General features: G+C 45.5%; 1 pseudogene; it reads right to left on the reverse strand.

Annotated features, from left to right (window-relative positions):
- Positions 1–825: 825 nt before the first annotated feature.
- LOC121844632 overlaps positions 826–25,081 on the reverse strand; it is a 28,996-nt pseudogene continuing 4,740 nt past the window's right edge.

Here is a 25,081-nt window from a genome sequence, read left to right on the forward strand (position 1 = left end):
GAGAGACCAGGCAGAGTGAGGGAGAGAGAGAGCAGTCAGAGTGAGGGAGATGTAGGGAGAGAGAGCAGGCAGTGAGATGGAGAGAGAGAGAGAGCAGGCAGAGTGAGGAGAGAAAGCAGGCAGAGTGAGGGAGATGGAGAGAGGAAGCAGGCAGAGTGAGGGAGATGTAGGGAGAGAGAGAGATGTAGGGAGAGAAAGCAGGCAGAGTGAGGGAGATGGAGAGAGAGGAAGGAAGGAGAGAAGGAGAGCAGGCAGAGATCCATGAAGAGAACATCTATTATTTAACATATGAATCATGGGACAGCAGGAGGCAACACTCTGATCAACAGAGAGAGAAAGGGAGGGAAGAAGAGAGGGGAAAACACTAGAACTCAGTAGGGTTGTGTGGATGTATTCTGGGTGTATTCTGGGTGTATTCTGGGTGTGGATGTATTCTGGGTGTATTCTGGGTGTATTCTGGGTGTATTCTGGGTGTGGATGTATTCTGGGTGTATTACAACTCCAGCACAACCCCTCCTATGGACGAGGGTTGACCAGAAATGTCTGGTCGGGTCTCCTCAAGTCTGTGCACACACACCTCCCTCCTCCTCCTCCTACACTAGGTTTCATCACCCTCCTCACCCAGGGTTTCTCCTCCCCCAGGGTTAGGGTATGGGGTAAGGGCTAGGTCTGTTTCAGGGTATCTCCTCCCTTCAGGGTGTAGGTTAGGTCTCAGACTTGGTTCTCCCCACAGGCTCTACACATCCTCCCCTCAGTGGAAGGGACAGGGTCTGTTTCAGTGTGTTTAGGGTGTCAGTCTACCCCCTCCCCAGACAGGGTCTATCACTAGGAGATTTTACAGTTGTTGCGTGTGCAGTTCTGTGGGGGCTCTGGGGGTTTGATAGATTTAGAACGCTTCAGACTGTTCCCTTTAGACCCGCCCGCCGCGTTGGCCAGCGAATAGGAACGTCCGTGCATCATCACTGCGTTCATCCCATTGGCCATAGAGAAGGACTTGAGGTGGGACTTTATCGCCACGGGCAACGGCAGCTTGTCGATCAGGTGGACGGGTGTGCAGGAGACAATCGCTCTGCAGCACAGGTCCTGGAGAGTGAAGACTGGCGGGAGAGGGGAGGAGAGAGAGTTACTTCAACCTTGTTCTGTCCTGTTACAGCATTAGCTAGCTAGCAACCTGCTAACCACCGATCATAAGCTAGCTAACAACCTGCTAACCACAGATCATAAGCTAGCTAGCAACCTGCCTAACCACAGATCATTAGCTAGCTAGCAACCTGCTAACCACAGATCATTAGCTAGCTAGCAACCTGCCTAACCACAGATCATAAGCTAGCTAGCAACCTGCTAACCACAGATCATAGGCTAGCTAGCAACCTGCTAACCACAGATCATTAGCTAGCTAGCAACCTGCCTAACCACAGATCATTAGCTAGCTAGCAACCTGCTAACCACAGATCATTAGCTAGCTAGCAACCTGCTAACCACAGATCATTAGCTAGCTAGCAACCTGCTAACCACAGATCATTAGCTAGCTAGCAACCTGTTAACCACAGATCATTAGCTAGCTAGCAACCTGCTAACCACAGATCATTAGCTAGCTAGCAACCTCGTAACCACAGATCATTAGCTAGCTAGCAACCTGCTAACCACAGATGAAGGATATCGTGTGGTAATTTTACCAGCAGTAAACATCTGTTGGTTCAGAAAGGAACAAGGGAGAGCTTCTTTAGATGCGCTTCTAAAGTGGTCCTCCATAACGCAGTCGCTAGAGAGCGGCCCTCCGTAGCTCAGTCGCTAGAGAGCGGCCCTCCGTAACGCAGTCGCTGGAGAGCGGCCCTCCGTAACGCAGTCGCTGGAGAGCGGCCCTCCGTAACGCAGTCGCTGGAGAGCGGCCCTCCGTAACGCAGTCGCTGGAGAGCGGCCCTCCGTAACGCAGTCGCTAGAGCGCGGCCCTCCGTAGCTCAGTCGCTAGAGCGCGGCCCTCCGTAGCTCAGTCGCTAGAGCGCGTAGCTCAGTCGCTAGAGCGCGGCCCTCCGTAGCTCAGTCGCTAGAGCGCGGCCCTCCGTAGCTCAGTCGCTAGAGCGCGGCCCTCCGTAGCTCAGTCGCTAGAGCGCGGCCCCACGTAGCTCAGTCGCTAGAGAGCGGCCCCCGTAGCTCAGTCGCTAGAGAGCGGCCCTCCGTAGCTCAGTCGCTAGAGAGCGGCCCCCCGTAGCTCAGTCGCTAGAGCGCGGCCCTCCGTAGCTCAGTCGCTAGAGAGCGGCCCCCCGTAGCTCAGTCGCTAGAGCGCGGCCCCCCGTAGCTCAGTCGCTAGAGGGCGGCCCCCCGTAGCTCAGTCGCTAGAGGGCGGCCCCCCGAAGCTCAGTCGCTAGAGCGCGGCCCTCCGTAGCTCAGTCGCTAGAGCATAGCACTTGCAACCCCGGGATAGTGGGTTCAATTCTCGGGACCGTCCATACGTAAAATGTATGTACGCATGACTAAGTCACTGGATAAAAGCTTCTGCTAAATGGTATATGCTATAATATTAAAGTAGGACAGCTGTACGTAGGCTGCATCTTATTATGTTCTTTCCAGTGCTCATAAACCCTGGATTCTGTAATTACTACCTATTTATATCATCTATACCTTGAATACTTTTTATTGTGCTCCTACAATTTTTTCTAATTAGGAGCACATGTACTCCTTTAAAAATAAATAAAAAATCGGTGTCAAGCTCCTCCCCCTCACCCCCTCCTACCTCTGTTGGGCTTCCAGAACTTCTCCATGCCGTGCCTCATCAGTACGATGCGAGACAGCTCTGTGAACGACTCGATGACGTTGAAGTTGCAGAGCGGGCTGACCTCAAAGAAGGTCATGCCGTTCTTCTCCGCGTACGCCCGGGCCTGCTCCGTAGGAACCTGGCGCTTGAACGCCAGGTGGAGCCGGTTGCCTACCAGGATACGAGGTACACCCGGGGCATGCTGATGGGAGGGAGAGGGGGCGACATTTCAGTGGTATACAGGAAGTAGAAAGCAGTAGTAAGTTTCATATAACAGAGAGGATCAAGGGAAGTAGAAAACAGTAGTAAGTTATAGAAACTGTTAGAACTGTCTCTTTCATACATATATATATATATATTTTTTTTTAACCTTTATTTAACTAGGCAAGTCAGTTAAGAACAAATTCCTATTTTCAATGATGGCCTAGGAACAGTGGGTTAACTGCCTGTTCAGGGGCAGAACGACAGATTTATAACAGAGAGAGATCAGGGACCAGTTTCCCAAAAGCGTTCATCGTTAGAACCCTTAGTAGATCTCCCAGCTGTTTCACAAAAGCATCATTACTAAAGTTGGTGTTTAAAAAAAATGCTTCTTATGGCCTCAGACCACTCTCGGAGCAGCCAAGTACGTGGTTAGATGCGTTTTCTACCCTACAGCATCTCTTCATATACAGAAGATCTCCGCTATACACAACATCAACATTGATCTGTCTTTCTGTGACAGAACCAACTGACTACAAATACGAAGCTGCCCATTTCTTTGCATAACAAGGGAAGGATAAAGAGATGAAACCCCAGAGGACTGTGTTAAAAGAAAAGACACATGCAGTACACACTACCTACCTATATATTGGAACGATAAAGAGATGAAACCCCAGAGGACTGTGTTAAAAGACACATGCAGTACACACTACCTATATATTGGAACGATAAAGAGATGAAACCCCAGAGGACTGTGTTAAAAGACACAGTACACACTACCTATATATTGGAACGATAAATTCAATTGAGATTTATTTAGCCATTTGGACACTACTGTCTAATTCAACTTTTCCCTCAATATGCACTGTGTAAAAAACATTAAGAACACCTTCCTAATATTGAGTTGCGCACCCCCCCTCTCCTTACTTAACCCGTCTCCTCCCCTTCATCTACACTGATTTGAAGTGGATTTAACAAGTGACATTAATAAGGGATCACATCTTTGATCCGATCAGTATCCATCCTATCCTATCAGTATCCATCCTATCCTATCAGTATCCATCCTATCCTATCAGTATCCATCCTATCAGTATCCATCCTATCCTATCAGTATCCATCCTATCAGTATCCATCCTATCCTATCAGTATCCATCCTATCCTATCAGTATCCATCCTATCAGTATCGACGCGCTGCAACAACACACTTAACGAGCGTTCCCTCTGCGTGGTGTTTAGGGAAACAAACGTTGCATCTTGGGTCGTTGTAGGAAAGATACGTGGTTAAAACACTGGGAAGCCTGAGTTCCATCGCTATGGCAAACGGGCCCTGGTCTTTCTAGCGGCTTCACCTTTCATTCTACCAATCAAATTATCTAGTCTACCCCCCCATCTGTCTCTCTCCTGCTCTCTGAATGTCCAGTTGCAGGGTACTGTAGACTAGAGGTGAGACATACCAGGAAAGACATATCTTCACACACACAAACACACACACACACACACACACACACACACACACACACACACACACACACACACACACACACACACACACACACACACACACACACACACACACACACACGGAGGATGTCCTCTAGGCTTCTGCATCCCAGAAGGACATGGTGTGTCTATAGCAGTACTCTGGGCCTATTCGGTTCTGTTCACCGAGGTGTGTTGAGGACTATGGGACAGGGTCTCTCCTTTCCTTTCCTCTCCTCTACCCTCGCCTCTCCCTCTCCTCTACCCTCGCCTCTCCCTCCTCCTCTACCCTCTCTTCCTCCTCCTCCTCCTCTCCCTCTCCTCCTCCTCCTCTACCCTCTCTTCCACCTCTCCCTCTCCTCCTCCTCTACCCTCTCTTCCACCTCTCCCTCTCCTCCTCCTCTACCCTCTCTTCCACCTCTCCCTCTCCTCTACCCTCTCTTCCTCTCTCTCCCTCTCCCCTCCTCTACCCTCTCTTCCTCCTCCTCCCCCTCCTCCTCTACCCTCTCCTCCTCCCCCTCCTCCTCCCCTCCTTTCTCCTCTCCTCTCCCCCTCCTCTACCCTCTCCTCCTCCTCTACCCTCTCCTCCTCCCTCTACCCCTCCTCCTCCTCCCCCCTCCTCTTTCTACCCTCTCTTTCCCTCCCCCCCCCTCCTCCTCCTCTACCCTCTCTTCCTCCTCTCCCTCTCCTCCTCTACCCTCTCTTCCTCCTCTCCCTCTCCTCCTCCTCTACCCTCTCTTCCTCCTCTCCCTCTCCTCCTCCTCTACCCTCTCTTCCTCCCTCTCCCTCTCCTCCTCCTCTACCCTCTCTTCCTCCTCTCCCTCTCCTCCTCCTCTACCCTCTCTTCCTCCTCTCCCTCTCCTCCTCCTCTCCTCCTCCTCTACCCTCTCTTCCTCCTCTCCCTCTCCTCCTCCTCTACCCTCTCTTCCTCCTCTCCCCCTCTCTTCCTCCTCTCCCTCCCCTCCTCCTCCCCCCCTCCTCCTCTACCCTCTCTTTCTCCTCTCCCCTCCCCCTCCTCCACCCTCTCTTCCTCCTCTCCCTCTCCCCCTCCCCTCCTCCCCCCCCTCCTCCTCCTCTACCCTCTCTTCCTCCTCTCCCTCTCCTCCTCCCCCTCCTCCTCTACCCTCTCTTCCTCCTCTCCCTCTCCTCCTCCCCTCCCCCCCTCCTCCCCCCCCCCTCCTCCTCCTCTACCCTCTCTTTCTCCTCTCCCCTCCCTCCATACCTCGTCAATCTCTCGTATCCAGCGGTCGATGCCTTCAAACGACCAGCGGTTTGCGATGTCATACACCAGCAGGATCCCCTGGGGAACACACACACACACCATTGTTCTTTATGTCCTGTTTATAGAAGTAGGAGGAGCAGACAGGACCAGCCAAACACACTCAGTAGGGGACTTGTGTCATTAGATTGTGTGTGTGTACTGTGTCATTAGATTGTGTGTGTGTACTATGTCATTAGATTGTGTGTGTGTACTATGTCATTAGATTGTGTGTGTGTACTATGTCATTAGATTGTGTGTGTGTACTATGTCATTAGATTGTGTGTGTACTGGATTAGATGAGTGTATTAGTCATGTGCACAGTCTCTCAGATGTAATTGCAGGGTACAGTGAAATTCTGTAGCTCCAACACTGCAGGTCAAAAAGAGAAGTACATGAAACAATAATACTAATAATATATACAGTTGAAGTCGGGAAGTTTACATACACCTTAGCCAAATACATTTAAACTCAGTTTTTCACAATTCCTGACATTTAATCCTAGTAAAAAATTCCTTGCCTTAGGTCAGTTAGGATTACTACTTTATTTTAAGAATGTGAAATGTCAGAATAATAGTAGAGAGAAGGATTTATTTCAGCTTTTATTTCTTTCATCACATTCCCGGTGGGTCAGCATTGCCTTTAAATTGTTTAACTTGGGTCAAACTTATCAGGTAGCCTTCCACAAGATTCCCACAATAAGTTGGGTGAATATTGGCCCATTCCTCCTCCTCGGTGTAACTGAGTCAGGTATGTAGGCCTCCTTGCTCGCACATGCTTTTTCAGTTCTGCCCACACATTTTCTATAGGATTGAGGTCAGGGCTTTGTGATGGCCACTCCAATACCTTGACTTTGTTGTCCTTAAGCCATTTTGCCACAACTTCGGAAGTATGCTTGGGGTCAATGTCCATTTGGAAGACCGACCCATTTGCGACCAAGCTTCAACTTCCTGACTGATGTCTTGAGATGTTGCTTCAGTATATCCACAATTTTCCATCCTCATGAAGCCATCTATTTTGTGAAGTGCACCAGTCCCTCCTGCAGCAAAGCACCCCCACAACATGATGCTGTCACCCCCGTGCTTCATGTTTGGGATGGTGTTCTTCAGCTTGCAAGCCTCCTCCTTTTTCCTCCAAACATAACGATGGTCATTATGGCCAAACAGTTTCATCAGACCAGAGGACATTTCTCCAAAAAGTACGATCTTTGTCCCCATGTGCAGTTGCAAACCGTAGTCTGGCTTTTTTATGGCGGTTTTGGAGCAGTGGCTTCTTCCTTGCTGAGCGGCCTTTCAGGTTATGTCGATATAGGACTCGTTTTACTGTGGATATAGATACTTTTCTACCTGTTTCCTCCAGCATCTTCACAAGGTCCTTTACTGTTGTTCTGTGATTGATTTGCACTTTTCGCACCAAAGTACGTTCATCTCAAGGAGACAGAACGCGTCTCCTTCCTGAGTGGTATGACGGCTGCGTGGTCCCATGGTGTTTATACTTGCGTACTATTGTTTGAACAGATGAATGTGGTACCTTCAGGCGTTTGGAAATTGCTCCCAAGGATGAACCAGACTTGGAGGTCTACAATTTTTTTTTCTGAGGTCTTAGCTGATTTCTTTTGATTTTCCCATGATGTCAAGCAAAGAGGCACTGAGTTTGAAGGTAGGCCTTGAAATACATCCACAGGTACACCTCCAATTGACTCGAATTATGTCAATTAGCCTATCAGAAGCTTCTAAAGCCATGACATCATTTTCTGGAATTTTTGAAGTTGTTTAAAGGCACAGTCAACTTAGTGTATGTAAACTTCTGACCCACTGGAATTGTGATACAGTGAATGATAAGTGAAATAATCTGTCTGTAAACAATTGTTGGAAAAATTACTTGTGTCATACACACAGTAGATGTCCTAACCAACTTGACAAAACTATAGTTTGTAAACAAAAAATTTGTGGAGTGGTTGAAAACCAAGTTTTAATGACTCCAACCTAAGTGTATGTAAACTTCTGACTTCAACTGTATATACACACTATGTCAGCAGAATGTGTGTACTATGTCAGCAGAATGTGTGTTCCTACCTGAGCCCCTCTGGAGTAGGACCTGAAGATGGTGCAGAACCTCCCTGTCCTGACGTGTCCCTGAGAGAGAGCGAGAGAGCGAGAGAGAGATATGAGTTAACCACAATTAAAGGGAAATTCCGCCAATTTTGATCTGTGGTTAAAAAGAGAAGGTTCTAAAAATAAATGTATCTGTGACATCACAGGATAGGATTCAAAGTAAGAAAAAGTGATTTTCAAAACCTGCAACGGATTTCTAGCCAGGAGGGTATCATCTTCCTCCCCACAAATCAGAACTAGTTTCTAGCCAGGAGGGTATTAACTTCCTCCCCACATCACCACAAATCAGAACTAGTTTCTAGCCAGGAGGGTATTAACTTCCTCCCCACATCACCACAAATCAGAACTCGTTTCTAGCCAGGAGGGTCTCATCTTCCTCCCCACAAATCAGAACTAGTTTCTAACCAGGAGGGTATCATCTTCCTCCCCACATCACCACAAATCCCATAGCGTTTGAATATCACTGTTTTTAAAAATGGTTTAACTTCTGATGAAATCATCGGGTAAAACTTTTTAACATTATATTTGTTCCTACAAAACGTAGAAAATGTGCCGTTTTCAAATACAGTGTCAATCTACGGTGTACCAAACGGAGATGAATGTTTATCCAAGATAAAACCCAGATAATGCACTTCAGAAAAAAAGGGTAGAGTAAGAAGAGTATTCATGACTTCTCTTTAGGCCAACGCCCCTAAACTAATGAGTACCCATCCTAACATACTGTATACTACTTACTGAATGAATACCCATACTAACATTCTGTATACTACCTACTTAATGAGTACCCATACTAACATACTGTATACCCATACTAACATACTGTATACTACTTACTGAATGAATACCCATACTAACATTCTGTATACTACCTACTTAATGAGTATCCATACTAACATACTGTATACTACCTACTTCATGAATACCCATACTAACATACTGTATACCCATACTAACATACTGTATACTACCTACTTAATGAGTACCCATACTAACATACGTATACCATACTAACATACTGTATACTACCTACTTAATGAGTACCCATCCTAACATACTGTATACCACCTACTTAATGAGTACCCATACTAATATACTGTATACTACCTACTTAATGAGTACCCATACTAACATACTGTATACCCATACTAACATACTGTATACTACCTACTTAATGAATACCCATACTAACATTCTGTATACTACCTACTTAATGAGTACCCACACTAACATACAGTATACTACCTACTTAATGAGTACCCATCCTAACATACTGTATACTACCTACTTAATGAGTACCCATACTAACATACTGTATACTACCTACTTAATGAGTACCCATACTAACATACTGTATACTACCTACTTAATGAGTACCCATACTAACATACTGTATACTACCTACTTAATGAGTATCCATACTAACATACTGTATACCCATACTAACATACTGTATACCCATCCTAACATACTGTATACCCATCCTAACATACTGTATACTACCTACTTAATGATTATCCATACTAACATACTGTATACTACCTACTTCATGAATACCCATACTAACATACTGTATACCCATACTAACATACTGTATACTACCTACTTAATGAGTATCCATACTAACATACTGTATACTACCTACTTAATGAGTACCCATACTAACATATTGTATACCCATACTAACATACTGTATACTACCTACTTAATGAGTACCTATACTAACATACTGTATACTACCTACTTAATGAGTACCCATACTAACATACTGTATACTACCTACTTAATGAGTACCCATACTAACATACTGTATACTACCTACTTAATGAGTACCCATACTAACATACTGTATACTACCTACTTAATGAGTACCCATACTAACATACTGTATACCCATACTAACATACTGTATACTACCTACTTAATGAGTACCCATCCTAACATACTGTATACTAACTACTTAATGAGTATCCATACTAACATACTGTATACTACCTACTTAATGAGTACCCATACTAACATACTGTATACTACCTACTTAATGAGTACCCATACTAACATTCTGTATACTACCTACTTAATGAGTATCCATACTAACATACTGTATACCCATACTAACATACTGTATACCCATCCTAACATACTGTATACTACCTACTTAATGATTATCCATACTAACATACTGTATACTACCTACTTCATGAATACCCATACTAACATACTGTATACCCATACTAACATACTGTATACTACCTACTTAATGAGTATCCATACTAACATACTGTATACTACCTACTTAATGAGTACCCATACTAACATACTGTATACCCATACTAACATTCTGTATACCCATACTAACATACTGTATACTACCTACTTAATGACTATCCATACTAACATACTGTATACTACCTACTTCATGAATACCCATACTAACATACTGTATACTACCTACTTAATGAGTACCCATACTAACATACTGTATACTACCTACTTAATGAGTACCTATACTAACATACTGTATACTACCTACTTAATGAGTACCCATACTAACATACTGTATACTACCTACTTAATGAGTACCCATACTAACATACTGTATACTACCTACTTAATGAGTACCCATACTAACATACTGTATACCCATACTAACATACTGTATACTACCTACTTAATGAGTACCCATACTAACATACTGTATACTACCTACTTAATGAGTACCCATACTAACATACTGTATACTACCTACTTAATGAGTACCCATACTAACATACTGTATACTACCTACTTAATGAGTACCCATACTAACATACTGTATACTACCTACTTAATGAGTACCCATACTAACATACTGTATACTACCTACTTAATGAGTACCCATACTAACATACTGTATACTACCTACTTAATGAGTACCTATACTAACATACTGTATACTACCTACTTAATGAGTACCCATACTAACATACTGTATACTACCTACTTAATGAGTACCCATACTAACATACTGTATACTACCTACTTAATGAGTACCCATACTAACATACTGTATACTACCTACTTAATGAGTACCCATACTAACATACTGTATACCCATACTAACATACTGTATACCCATACTAACATACTGTATACTACCTACTTAATGAATACCCATACTAACATTCTGTATACTACCTACTTAATGAGTACCCATACTAACATACTTATACCCATACTAACATACTGTATACTAACTACTTAATGAGTACCCATCCTAACATAATGTATACTACCTACTTAATGAGTACCAATACTAACATACTGTATACTACCTACTTAATGAGTACCCATCCTAACATACTGTATACTACCTACTTAATGAGTACCCATACTAACATACTGTATACTACCTACTTAATGAGTACCCATACTAACATACTGTATACCCATACTAACATACTGTATACTACCTACTTAATGAGTATCCATACTAACATACTGTATACTACCTACTTAATGAGTACCCATACTAACATATTGTATACCCATACTAACATACTGTATACTACCTACTTAATGAGTACCTATACTAACATACTGTATACTACCTACTTAATGAGTACCCATACTAACATACTGTATACTACCTACTTAATGAGTACCCATACTAACATACTGTATACTACCTACTTAATGAGTACCCATACTAACATACTGTATACTACCTACTTAATGAGTACCCATACTAACATACTGTATACTACCTACTTAATGAGTACCCATACTAACATACTGTATACTACCTACTTAATGAGTACCCATACTAACATACTGTATACTACCTACTTAATGAGTACCCATACTAACATACTGTATACCCATACTAACATACTGTATACCCATACTAACATACTGTATACTACCTACTTAATGAATACCCATACTAACATTCTGTATACTACCTACTTAATGAGTACCCATACTAACATACTTATACCCATACTAACATACTGTATACTAACTACTTAATGAGTACCCATCCTAACATACTGTATACTACCTACTTAATGAGTACCAATACTAACATAATGTATACTACCTACTTAATGAGTACCCATAACTAACATACTGTATACCCATACTAACATACTGTATACTACCTACTTAATGAGTACCCATACTAACATACTGTATACCCATACTAACATACTGTATACTACCTACTTAATGAATACCCATACTAACATTCTGTATACTACCTACTTAATGAGTACCCATACTAACATACTTATACCCATACTAACATACTGTATACTAACTACTTAATGAGTACCCATCCTAACATACTGTATACTACCTACTTAATGAGTACCAATACTAACATACTGTATACTACCTACTTAATGAGTACCCATACTAACATACTGTATACCCATACTAACATACTGTATACTACCTACTTAATGAGTATCCATACTAACATACTGTATACTACCTACTTAATGAGTACCCATACTAACATACTGTATACTACCTACTTAATGAGTACCCATACTAACATACTGTATACTACCTACTTAATGAGTACCCATACTAACATACTGTATACCCATACTAACATACTGTATACCCATACTAACATACGGTATACTACCTACTTAATGAGTACCCATACTAACATACGGTATACTACCTACTTAATGAGTACCCACACTAACATACTGTATACTATCTACTTAATGAGTTTACACTATTAGTTCATTTTAGTATACTGTAAACAAACGGTATTGTTTCAGTTGAGCGTACTAGCATTTCGCCTGTCGACCGGAAGTTGATGCTGTTGCTATGCAACCTCTTGCTTGCTTGTTAGCATTACAAATGACTAGCTAGACATGTATGTTCGTAAATTCAATCTGGAGTACTTTCTGTTTCACACAACTCTACTACTGACTGACTGCTTCACACAACTCTACTACTGACTGACTGCTTCACACAACTCTACTACTGACTGACTGCTTCACACAACTCTACTGACTGACTGACTGCTTCACACAACTCTACTACTGACTGACTGCTTCACACAACTCTACTGACTGACTGACTGCTTCACACAACTCTACTGACTGTTTCTGTTTCACACAACTCTACTACTGACTGACTGACTGCTGCTTCACACAACTCTACTACTGACTGACTGCTTCACACAACTCTACTACTGACTGACTGCTTCACACAACTCTACTACTGACTGACTGCTTCACACAACTCTACTGACTGACTGCTTCACACAACTCTACTACTGACTGACTGCTTCACACAACTCTACTACTGACTGACTGCTTCACACAACTCTACTACTGACTGACTGCTTCACACAACTCTACTACTGACTGACTGACTGCTTCACACAACTCTACTGACTGTTTCTGTTTCACACAACTGACTGACTGACTGCTTCACACAACTCTACTGACTGACTGTTTCTGTTTCACACAACTCTACTGACTGACTGTTTCTGCTTCACACAACTCTACTGACTGACAATGCTTCACACAACTCTCCAGACTGACTGTTTAGACATTTTTAGCAAATGTACTGAAAATGAAACACAGAAATGCCCCTGTGTATTCACACCCCTCTGCTATGTCACTACAGACTGACCTGTGTATTCACACCCCTCTGCTATGTCACTACAGACTGACCTGTGTATTCACACCCCTCTGCTATGTCACTACAGACTGAGACCTGTGTCTTCACACCCCTCTGCTATGTCACTACAGACTGAGACCTGTGTATTCACCTTGATCCTCACCCTGATCATCATCTGAGTGGTGATTGGGTAAAGTTAAGGACGCTAACAGAGATGGTATCTGAGTGGTGATTGGGTAGAGTTAAGGATGTTAACAGAGATGGTATCTGAGTGGTGATTGGGTAGAGTTAAGGATGTTAACAGAGATGGTATCTGAGTGGTGATTGGGTAGAGTTAAGGATGTTAACAGAGATGGTATCTGAGTGGTGATTGGGTAGAGTTAACAGAGATGGTATCTGAGTGGTGATTGGGTAGAGTTAAGGATGTTAACAGAGATGGTATCTGAGTGGTGATTGGGTAGAGTTAAGGATGTTAACAGAGATGGTATCTGAGTGGTGATTGGGTAGAGTTAACAGAGATGGTATCTGAGTGGTGATTGGGTAGAGTTAAGGATGTTAACAGAGATGGTATCTGAGTGGTGATTGGGTGGTGATGTTAACAGAGATGGTATCTGAGTGGTGATTGGGTAGAGTTAAGGATGTTAACAGAGATGGTATCTGAGTGGTGATTGGGTAGAGTTAAGGACGTTAACAGAGATGGTATCTGAGTGGTGATTGGGTAGAGTTAAGGACGTTAACAGAGATGGTATCTGAGTGGTGATTGGGTAGAGTTAAGGACATTAACAGAGATGGTATCTGAGTGGTGATTGGGGTAGAGTTAAGGACGTTAACAGAGATGGTATCTGAGTGGTGATTGGGTAGAGTTAAGGACGTTAACAGAGATGGTATCTGAGTGGTGATTGGGTAGAGTTAAGGACGTTAACAGAGATGGTATCTGAGTGGTGATTGGGTAGAGTTAAGGACGTTAACAGAGAGATGGTATCTGAGTGGTGATTGGGTAGAGTTAAGGACGTTAACAGAGATGGTATCTGAGTGGTGATTGGGTAGAGTTAAGGACGTTAACAGAGATGGTATCTGAGTGGTGATTGGGTAGAGTTAAGGTATCTGAGTGGTGTTAACAGAGATGGTATCTGAGTGGTGATTGGGTAGAGTTAAGGACGTTAACAGAGATGGTATCTGAGTGGTGATTGGGTAAGAGTTAAGGACGTTAACAGAGATGGTATCTGAGTGGTGATTGGGTGAGTTAAGGACGCAAACAGAGATGGTATCTGAGTGGTGATTGGGTAGAGTTAACACAGAGAGCTGGTATCTGAGTGGTGATTGGGTAAAGTTAAGGACGTTAACAGAGATGGTATCTGAGTGGTGATTGGGTAGAGTTAAGGACGTTAACAGAGATGGTATCTGAGTGGTGATTGGGTAGAGTTAAGGATGTTAACAGAGATGGTATCTGAGTGGTGATTGGGTAGAGTTAAGGACGTTAACAGAGATGGTATCTGAGTGGTGATTGTAGAGTTAGTGGTGACGTTAACAGAGAGATGGTATCTGAGTGGTGATTGGGTAGAGTTAACAGAGAGCTGGTATCTGAGTGGTGATTGGGTAGAGTTAACAGAGAGATGGTATCTGAGTGGTGATTGGGTAGAGTTAACAGAGAGCTGGTATCTGAGTGGTGATTGGGTAGAGTTAGTGGTGATTGGGTACGTTAACAGAGAGCTGGTATCTGAGTGGTGATTGGGTAGAGTTAACAGAGAGCTGGTATCTGAGTGGTGATTGGGTAGAGTTAACAGAGAGCTGGTATCTGAGTGGTGATTGGGTAGAGTTAACAGAGAGCTGGTATCTGAGTGGTGATTGGGTAGAGTTAACAGAGAGCTGGTATCTGAGTGGTGATTGGGTAGAGTTAGCTGGTATCTGAGTGGTGATTGGGTAGAGTTAACAGAGAGCTGGTATCTGAGTGGTGATTGAGCTGGTAGAGTGGTGATTTAAGTTAACAGAGAGCTGGTATCTGAGTGGTGATTTGGGCTGGTAGAGTGGTGATTAACAGAGAGCTGGTATCTGAGTGGTGATTGGGTAGAGTTAACAGAGAGCTGGTATCTGAGTGGTGATTGGGTAGAGTTAACAGAGATGGTATCTGAGTGGTGATTGGGTAGAGTTAACAGAGATGGTATCTGAGTGGTGATTGGGTAGAGTTAACAGAGAGCTGGTATCTGAGTGGTGATTGGGTAAAGTTAAGGACGCAAACAGAGATGGTATCTGAGTGGTGATTGGGTAGAGTTAACAGAGAGCTGGTATCTGAGTGGTGATTGGGTAGAGTTGAGCTGTATCTGAGTGGTGATTGGGTAAAGTTAAGGATGTTAACAGAGATGGTATCTGAGTGGTGATTGGGTAGAGTTAACAGAGAGCTGGTATCTGAGTGGTGATTGGGTAGAGTTAACAGAGATGGTATCTGAGTGGTGATTGGGTAGAGTTAAGGACGTTAACAGAGATGGTATCTGAGTGGTGATTGGGTAAAGTTAAGGATGTTAACAGAGATGGTATCTGAGTGGTGATTGGGTAGAGTTAAGGACATTAACAGAGATGGTATCTGAGTGGTGATTGGGTAGAGTTAACAGAGAGCTGGTATCTGAGTGGTGATTGGGTAGAGTTAACAGAGAGATGGTATCTGAGTGGTGATTGGGTAGAGTTAAGGAAAATAAACAGAGAGATGGATACCATGTATGAGGTCTTATCTAATCAGTTCATTTACCTCCTCTGACTCTAACCTCTCTCTCTCACACACACACACACACACACACACACACACACACACACGTAATGATGACACCCGCTGGGTTCAAGCTAACAACACTAATAACCACAACGTGTTGATTCAACATGTAGGATGTACTAATAACCACAGCGTGTTGATTCAACATGTAGGATGTACTAATAACCACAGTGTTGATTCAACATGTAGGATGTACTAATAACCACAGTGTTGATTCAACATGTAGGATGTACTAGTGTTGATTCAACCTAATAACAGTGTTGATTCAACGTGTAATGTAATAATAACCACAACGTGTAGGATGTACTAATAACCACAGTGTTGATTCAACATGTAGGATGTACTAATAACCACAACATGTAGGATGTAATAATAACCACAACATGTAGGATGTAATAATAACCACAACATGTAGGATGTAATAATAACCACAACATGTAGGATGTAATAATAACCACAACATGTAGGATGTAATAATAACCACAACGTGTAGGATGTAATAATAACCACAACATGTAGGATGTAATAATAACCACAACATGTAGGATGTAATAATAACCACAACGTGTAGGATGTAATAATAACCACAACATGTAGGATGTAATAATAACCACAACGTGTAGGATGTAATAATAACCACAACATGTAGGATGTAATAATAACCACAACGTGTAGGATGTAATAATAACCACAACATGTAGGATGTAATAATAACCACAACATGTAGGATGTAATAATAACCACAACATGTAGGATGTAATAATAACCACAACGTGTAGGATGTACTAATAACCACAACGTGTAGGATGTAATAATAACCACAACATGTAGGATGTACTAATAACCACAACGTGTAGGATGTAATAATAACCACAACGTGTAGGATGTAATAATAACCACAACATGTAGGATGTACTAATAACCACAACATGTAGGATGTACTAATAACCACAGTGTTGATTCAACATGTAGGATGTACTAATAACCACAGTGTTGATTCAACATGTAGGATGTACTAATAACCACAACATGTAGGATGTACTAATAACCACAGTGTTGATTCAACATGTAGGATGTACTAATAACCACAACATGTAGGATGTACTAATAACCACAGTGTTGATTCAACATGTAGGATGTACTAATAACCACAACATGTAGGATGTACTAACCACAGCTCCAGTTTCACTCTCCTCCCATCCAGCAGAATAGTGGTGGTCTTGTAGTCGATGCCTGGATGGAGGAGAGAGGGAGGAGGTTGAGAGAGAGAGAGAGAGAGAGGAGGAGGTTGAGAGAGAGAGAGAGAGAGGAGGAGGTTGAGAGAGAGAGAGAGAGAGGAGGAGGTTGAGAGAGAGAGAGAGAGAGAGAGAGGAGGAGGTTGAGAGAGAGAGAGAGAGAGGAGGAGGTTGAGAGAGAGAGGAGGAGGTTGAGAGAGAGAGGAGGAGGTTGAGAGAGAGAGAGAGAGAGGAGGAGGTTGAGAGAGAGAGAGAGAGAGAGGAGGTTGAGAGAGAGAGAGAGAGGAGGAGGTTGAGAGAGACAGAGAGAGAGGAGGAGGTTGAGAGAGACAGAGAGAGAGGAGGAGGTTGAGAGAGAGAGAGAGGAGGAGGTTGAGAGAGAGAGAGAGAGCGAGAGAGAGAAAGAGAGAGGAGGAGGTTGAGAGAGAGAGAGAGAGAGAGAGAGAGAGGAGGAGGTTGAGAGAGAGGAGAGAGAGAGAGAGAGGAGGAGGTTGAGAGAGAGAGAGAGAGAGAGGAGGAGGTTGAGAGAGAGAGAGAGAGAGGAGGAGGTTGAGAGAGAGAGAGAGAGGAGAGAGAGAGAGAGAGGAGGAGGAGAGAGAGAGAGAGAGAGAGAGAGGAGGAGGTTGAGAGAGAGGAGGAGGTTGAGAGAGAGAGAGAGAGAGGAGGAGGTTGAGAGAGAGAGAGAGAGAGGAGGAGGTTGAGAGAGAGAGAGAGAGAGAGAGGAGGAGGTTGAGAGAGAGAGAGAGAGAGAGAGAGAGGAGGAGGTGAGAGAGAGAGAGAGAGAGAGAGAGAGAGGGGAGGGAGAGAGGTTGAGGAGAGAGAGAGGAGGAGGTTGAGAGAGAGAGAGAGAGGTTGAGGAGGAGAGAGAGAGAGAGGAGGTTGAGAGAGAGAGAGAGAGAGGAGGAGGTTGAGAGAGAGAGAGAGAGGAGGTTGAGAGAGAGAGAGAGGAGGAGGTTGAGAGAGAGAGAGAGAGGAGGAGGTTGAGAGAGAGAGAGAGCGAGAGAGAGAGAGAGGAGGAGGTTGAGAGAGAGAGAGAGAGAGAGAGAGAGAGAGGAGGAGGTGAGAGAGAGAGAGAGAGAGAGAGAGAGGAGGAGGTTGAGAGAGAGAGAGAGAGAGAGAAGAGAGAGGAGGAGGTTGAGAGAGAGAGAGAGAGAGGAGGAGGAGGTTGAGAGAGAGAGAGAGAGGAGGTTGAGAGAGAGAGAGAGGAGGAGAGAGAGAGAGAGAGGAGGTTGAGAGAGAGAGAGAGGAGGGTTGAGAGAGAGAGAGAGAGAGGAGGTTGAGAGAGAGAGAGAGAGAGAGAGAGGAGGTTGAGAGAGAGAGAGAGAGAGAGAGGTTGAGAGAGGAGAGAGAGAGAGAGAGAGAGAGAGAGAGGAGGTTGAGAGAGAGAGAGAGAGAGAGAGAGAGAGGAGGAGGTTGAGAGAGAGAGAGAGAGGTTGAGAGAGAGAGGAGGTTGAGAGAGAGAGAGAGAGAGAGAGAGAGAGGAGGAGGTTGAGAGAGAGAGAGAGAGAGAGAGAGAGAGAGGAGGAGGTTGAGAGAGAGAGAGAGAGAGAGAGAGAGAGAGGAGGAGGTTGAGAGAGAGAGAGAGGAGGTTGAGAGAGAGAGAGGAGGAGGTTGAGAGAGAGAGAGGAGGAGGTTGAGAGAGAGAGAGAGGAGGTTGAGAGAGAGAGAGAGAGAGGTTGAGAGAGAGAGAGAGAGAGGAGAGAGAGTTGAGAGAGAGAGAGAGAGAGGAGGTTGAGAGAGAGAGAGAGAGAGAGAGAGAGAGAGAGAGAGAGAGAGAGAGAGAGAGAGAGAGAGAGAGGAGGTGAGAGAGAGAGAGAGAGAGAGAGAGGAGGAGGTGAGAGAGAGAGAGAGAGAGGAGGAGGTTGAGAGAGAGAGAGAGAGAGGAGGAGGTTGAGAGAGAGAGAGAGAGAGAGGAGGAGGTTGAGAGAGAGAGGAGGAGGTTGAGAGAGAGAGAGAGGAGAGAGAGAGAGAGAGAGGAGGTTGAGAGAGAGAGAGAGAGAGAGAGAGAGAGAGGAGGTTGAGAGAGAGAGAGAGAGAGAGGAGGAGGTTGAGAGAGAGAGAGAGAGAGAGAGAGAGAGAGGTTGAGAGAGAGAGAGGAGGTTGAGGTTGAGAGAGAGAGAGAGAGAGAGGAGGAGGTTGAGAGAGAGAGAGAGAGAGAGAGGAGGAGGTTGAGAGAGAGAGAGAGGAGGAGGTTGAGAGAGAGAGAGAGAGGGAGGTTGAGAGAGAGAGAGAGAGAGAGAGGAGGTTGAGAGAGAGAGAGGAGGTTGAGAGAGAGAGAGAGAGAGAGAGAGAGGAGGTTGAGAGAGAGAGAGAGAGAGAGAGAGAGGAGGTTGAGAGAGAGAGAGAGAGAGAGAGGAGGTTGAGAGAGAGAGAGAGAGAGAGAGAGAGAGGAGGAGGTTGAGAGAGAGAGAGAGAGAGAGAGGGAGGAGGTTGAGAGAGAGAGAGAGAGAGAGAGGAGGAGGTTGAGAGAGAGAGAGAGAGAGAGAGGAGGAGGTTGAGAGAGAGAGAGAGGAGGAGAGAGAGAGGAGGTTGAGAGAGAGAGAGGAGGAGGTTGAGAGAGAGAGAGGAGGTTGAGAGAGAGAGAGAGAGAGGAGGAGAGAGAGAGAGAGAGAGGTTGAGAGAGAGAGAGAGAGGAGGTTGAGAGAGAGAGAGAGAGAGAGAGAGAGAGGAGGTTGAGAGAGAGAGAGAGAGAGAGAGAGAGAGGAGGAGGTTGAGAGAGAGAGAGAGAGAGAGGAGGAGGTTGAGAGAGAGAGAGAGAGAGAGAGGAGGAGGTTGAGAGAGAGAGAGAGAGAGAGGAGGAGGTTGAGAGAGAGAGGGGAGGTTGAGAGAGAGAGAGAGGAGGTTGAGAGAGAGAGGGAGGTTGAGAGAGAGAGAGAGGAGGTTGAGAGAGAGAGAGAGAGAAGGTTGAGAGAGAGAGGTTGAGAGAGAGAGAGAGAGAGAGAGAGAGAGAGAGAGAGAGAGGAGAGAGAGAGAGAGAGAGAGAGAGAGAGAGAGAGAGAGAGAGAGGAGGTTGAGAGAGAGAGAGAGAGAGAGAGAGGAGGAGGTTGAGAGAGAGAGAGAGAGAGAGAGGAGGTTGAGAGAGAGAGGAGGAGGAGGAGGTTGAGAGAGAGAGAGAGAGAGAGGAGGAGGTTGAGAGAGAAGAGAGAGAGGAGGAGGTTGAGAGAGAGAGGAGGAGGTTGAGAGAGAGAGAGAGAGGAGGTTGAGAGAGCGAGAGAGAGGAGGAGGTTGAGAGAGAGGAGGAGGTTGAGAGAGAGGAGGTTGAGAGAGAGAGGAGGTTTGAGAGAGAGAGAGAGAGAGAAGGTTGAGAGAGAGAGAGAGAGGAGGAGAGAGAGAGAGAGAGAAGGTTGAGAGAGAGAGAGAGAGAAGGTTGAGAGAGAGAGAGAGAGAAGGTTGAGAGAGAGAGAGAAGGTTGAGAGAGAGAGGAGGTTGAGAGAGAGAAAGGGGGAGGTTGAAATACAGAAGAGAAAGTGGTAGGGAGGAGGGTGAGAGAAAGAAGGGAGAGGTATTAAACATTAAAAAGCATTATCAGTTCACCTGTCCTTATAGCTCTGTGTCTGTGTGTGTGTGTGTGTGTGTGTGTGTGTGTGTGTGTGTGTGTGTGTGTGTGTGTGTGGCTTCAGAATGTAAAAGGACACATGTTGTGCTTCAGTTGCAGTTCTCCACTTGGATGAGAAATCTTTGCTCTCGTCCTGACCAATCAAATTACTGCTTTCACGGCGGTCTATGGCACTGCATCTCAGTGCTAGAGGCGTCACTACAGACCCTGGTTCGATTCCAGGCTCATTCACAATTGGCCCAGCGTCGTCTGCGTTAGAGTTTGGCCGGGGAAGGCCGTCATTGTAAAGAAGAATTGGTTCTTAGTTGACTTTCCAAGTAAAAAAAAAAAAAGTTAAATAAAATTTGAAAATTCACGAACGGGCATTCTTTTATTTAAAAGGAACTCAGTCCACCTTTAAAGTTACTCTTGAAAGGTGTAATAGTAGTTGGGTAGTGCATCATCAGTTCCTCTGTCATTTTGGGGAGGCAGGGTAGCCTAGTGGTTAGAGTGTAGAGGCGGCAGGGTAGCCTAGTGGTTAGAGTGTAGAGGCGGCAGGGTAGCCTAGTGGTTAGAGTGTAGAGGTGGCAGGGTAGCCTAGTGGTTAGAGTGTAGAGGTGGCAGGGTAACCCAGTGGTTAGAGTGTAGAGCCGGCAGGGTAAATAAGAATTTGGTTAACTGACTTGCCTAGAGTTGGCAGGTAGCCTAAGTGGTTAAAAAGTCAGTCATTACAGAGGAGACATTTATAACCAGTGGTTAGAATGTCCAGATCAGGCAGGGTCAGCTGAGTGGTTGAGAGGTTTTTTAGCCCATAGACACCGGCAGGGTCAGCCTCAGTGGTTAGAGTGTCAGAGGCAAAATGGCAGGAAAGCCTAGTGGTTAGATTTTCCTCCACCAAGAGGTGGCAGGGAACAGCCTAGTGGTTAGAGTGTAGAACAGTGCAGGGTAGCCTAGTGGTTAGAGTGTAGAGGTGGCAGGGTAGCCTAGTGGTTAGAGTGTAGAGGCGGCAGGGTAGCCTAGTGGTTAGAGTGTGAGGCGGCAGGGTCAGAACAGTAGTGGTTAGAGTGTAGAGGCGGCAGGGTAGCCTAGTGGTTAGAGTGTAGAGGCGGCAGGGTAGCCTAGTGGTCATAGAAGAGTGCTGGCAGGGTAGCCTAGTGGTTAGAGTGTGAAGAGGCTGGCAGGGTAGCCTAGTGGTTAGAGTGTGAGAGGTGCTGGTAGCCTAGTGGTTAGAGTGGTCCCCAGAGAGGCAGGGTAGCCTAGTGGTTAGAGTGTAGAGGCGGCAGGCTGTAGCCTAGTGGTTAGAGCAGTGCTGGTCCTAGTAACCGGAAGGTGCTGGTTCAAACCCCGAGTTGACAGTGCTGGTACAAATCTGTCAGTTCTGTCCCCTGAACAGGCAGTTAACCCAGTGCTTCCCTGGTAGGCCGTCATTGTAAATAAGAATTTGTTCTTAACTGACTTGCCTAGTTAAATAAAGGTAATAATTAAAATTAAAAATGTCAGTCATTACAGGAGAGACATTTATAACCAGTCAGAAATGTCCAGATCAACCAGCCCACGTCAGCTGATGCTTGAGAGGTTTTTTCCCCATAGACACCGTTGTCATTTTGTCACTCAAATATCACATGAATACACATCAGACATGGCAAAATGTATAGAATTACAAGGAAATCCCAGTGCTGGTCCCCATAGAATTGTGTAACAGTGCTGGTCCCCACCAAGAGGGGTGTGAACAGTCTGTATCATGAACAGTGCTGGTCCCCATAGAGGTGTGAATAGTGCTGGTCCCCATAGAGGTCTGAACAGTGCTGGTCCCCATAGAGGTGTGAACAGTGCTGGTCCCCTGGTCTGGTCCCCCATAGAGGTCTGAACAGTGCTGGTCCCCATAGAGGTCTGAACAGTGCTGGTCCCCATAGAGGTGTGAACAGTGCTGGTCCCCATAGAGGTGTGAACAGTGCTGGTCCCCATAGAGGTGTGAATAGTGCTGGTCCCCAGGTAGATGTATCATGAAGAGTGCTGGTGTGAATAGTGCTGGTCCCCATAGAGGTGTGAATAGTGCTGGTCCCCATAGAGGTGTGAATAGTGCTGGTCCCCATAGAGGTGTGAATAGTGCTGGTCCCCATAGAGGTGTGAATAGTGCTGGTCCCCATAGAGGTGTGAATAGTGCTGGTCCCCATAGAGGTGTGAATAGTGCTGGTCCCCATAGAGGTGTGAATAGTGCTGGTCCCCATAGAGGTGTGAATATAGAGGTGTGAATAGTGTGTGTGCTGGTCCCCATAGTGCTGGTGTGAACATTAGATATGCTGGTCCCTTCAGGAACTCTGGTCCTCTCATGAACAGTTATATGCTCTGGTCCCCATATCTCTGGGGGATTTGTCTGATGGAGCTGGGAGTGTGTGAAGCAGCTCTTTTGAAGCCACAGACCAGCAGCCCTGCCCCCCTGGTCCTCGCCCCCAACTATCAACAGCAGAGGTCTGTCACATCCAGCAGCACACTTCCCTCAACAGCAGGAAGCTGTCACATCCAGCAGCACCATAACACCCAGACAGACATCTGTCTCCTTTCCTCGTGCCCAAGGAGAGCTTACCCCATCGGGTACGACTAGGTCACATCCAGCAGCACCATAACACCCAGACAGACATCCGTCCCCTTTCCTCGTGCCCAAGGAGAGCTCACCCCATCGGGTACGGATCTGTCACAACCTCCCCTCTCCACTGAGAACCTCCAGGACTCCGACAGAGTCACACGACAGCTAGCCTGTAGACACCCCTAGCTCTGAACGATAATGACTGGCGATTCCCGGCAACAATGTTACTGTAGTGAAGAAAAAGAAACAAAGAAACCACACAGCCTTTGAAATGACTTAACAAGGACAACGTAGGCAGTTCAACACACACCCTGATGAACTGGTGTGGAAGCTATGATTCCCAGTGTGATGGTAGCTAACCCTGGGCGTCTCTGGATTCCCCCGACTCAACACACACCCTGATGAACTGGTGTGGAAGCTATGATTCCCAGTGTGATGGTAGCTAATGGGCGTCTCCCGACTCAACACACACCCTGATGAACTGGTGTGGAAGCTATGATTCCCAGTGTGATGGTAGCTAATGGGCGTCTCCCGACTCAACACACACCCTGATGAACTGGTGTGGAAGCTATGATTCCCAGTGTGATGGTAGCTAATGGGCGTCTCCCGACTCAACACACACCCTGATGAACTGGTGTGGAAGCTATGATTCCCAGTGTGATGGTAGCTAATGGGCGTCTCCCGACTCAACACACACCCTGATGAACTGGTGTGGAAGCTATGATTCCCAGTGTGATGGTAGCTAATGGGCGTCTCCCGACTCAACACACACCCTGATGAACTGGTGTGGAAGCTATGATTCCCAGTGTGATGGTAGCTAATGGGCGTCTCCCGACTCAACACACACCCTGATGAACTGGTGTGGAAGCTATGATTCCCAGTGTGATGGTAGCTAATGGGCGTCTCCCGACTCAACACACACCCTGATGAACTGGTGTGGAAGCTATGATTCCCAGTGTGATGGTAGCTAATGGGCGTCTCCCGACTCAACACACACCCTGATGAACTGGTGTGGAAGCTATGATTCCCAGTGTGATGGTAGCTAATGGGCGTCTCCCGACTCAACACACACCCTGATGAACTGGTGTGGAAGCTATGATTCCCAGTGTGATGGTAGCTAATGGGCGTCTCCCGACTCAACACACACCCTGATGAACTGGTGTGGAAGCTATGATTCCCAGTGTGATGGTAGCTAATGGGCGTCTGGGCGTCTCCCGACTCAACACACACCCTGATGAACTGGTGTGGAAGCTATGATTCCCAGTGTGATGGTAGCTAATGGGCGTCTCCCGACTCAACACACACCCTGATGAACTGGTGTGGAAGCTATGATTCCCAGTGTGATGGTAGCTAATGGGCGTCTCCCGACTCAACACACACCCTGATGAACTGGTGTGGAAGCTATGATTCCCAGTGTGATGGTAGCTAATGGGCGTCTCCCGACTCAACACACACCCTGATGAACTGGTGTGGAAGCTATGATTCCCAGTGTGATGGTAGCTAATGGGCGTCTCCCGACTCAACACACACCCTG

Source organism: Oncorhynchus tshawytscha, unplaced genomic scaffold (assembly GCF_018296145.1).
Source record: "Oncorhynchus tshawytscha isolate Ot180627B unplaced genomic scaffold, Otsh_v2.0 Un_contig_1870_pilon_pilon, whole genome shotgun sequence".
Classification (NCBI taxonomy): Eukaryota; Metazoa; Chordata; class Actinopteri; order Salmoniformes; family Salmonidae; genus Oncorhynchus; species Oncorhynchus tshawytscha.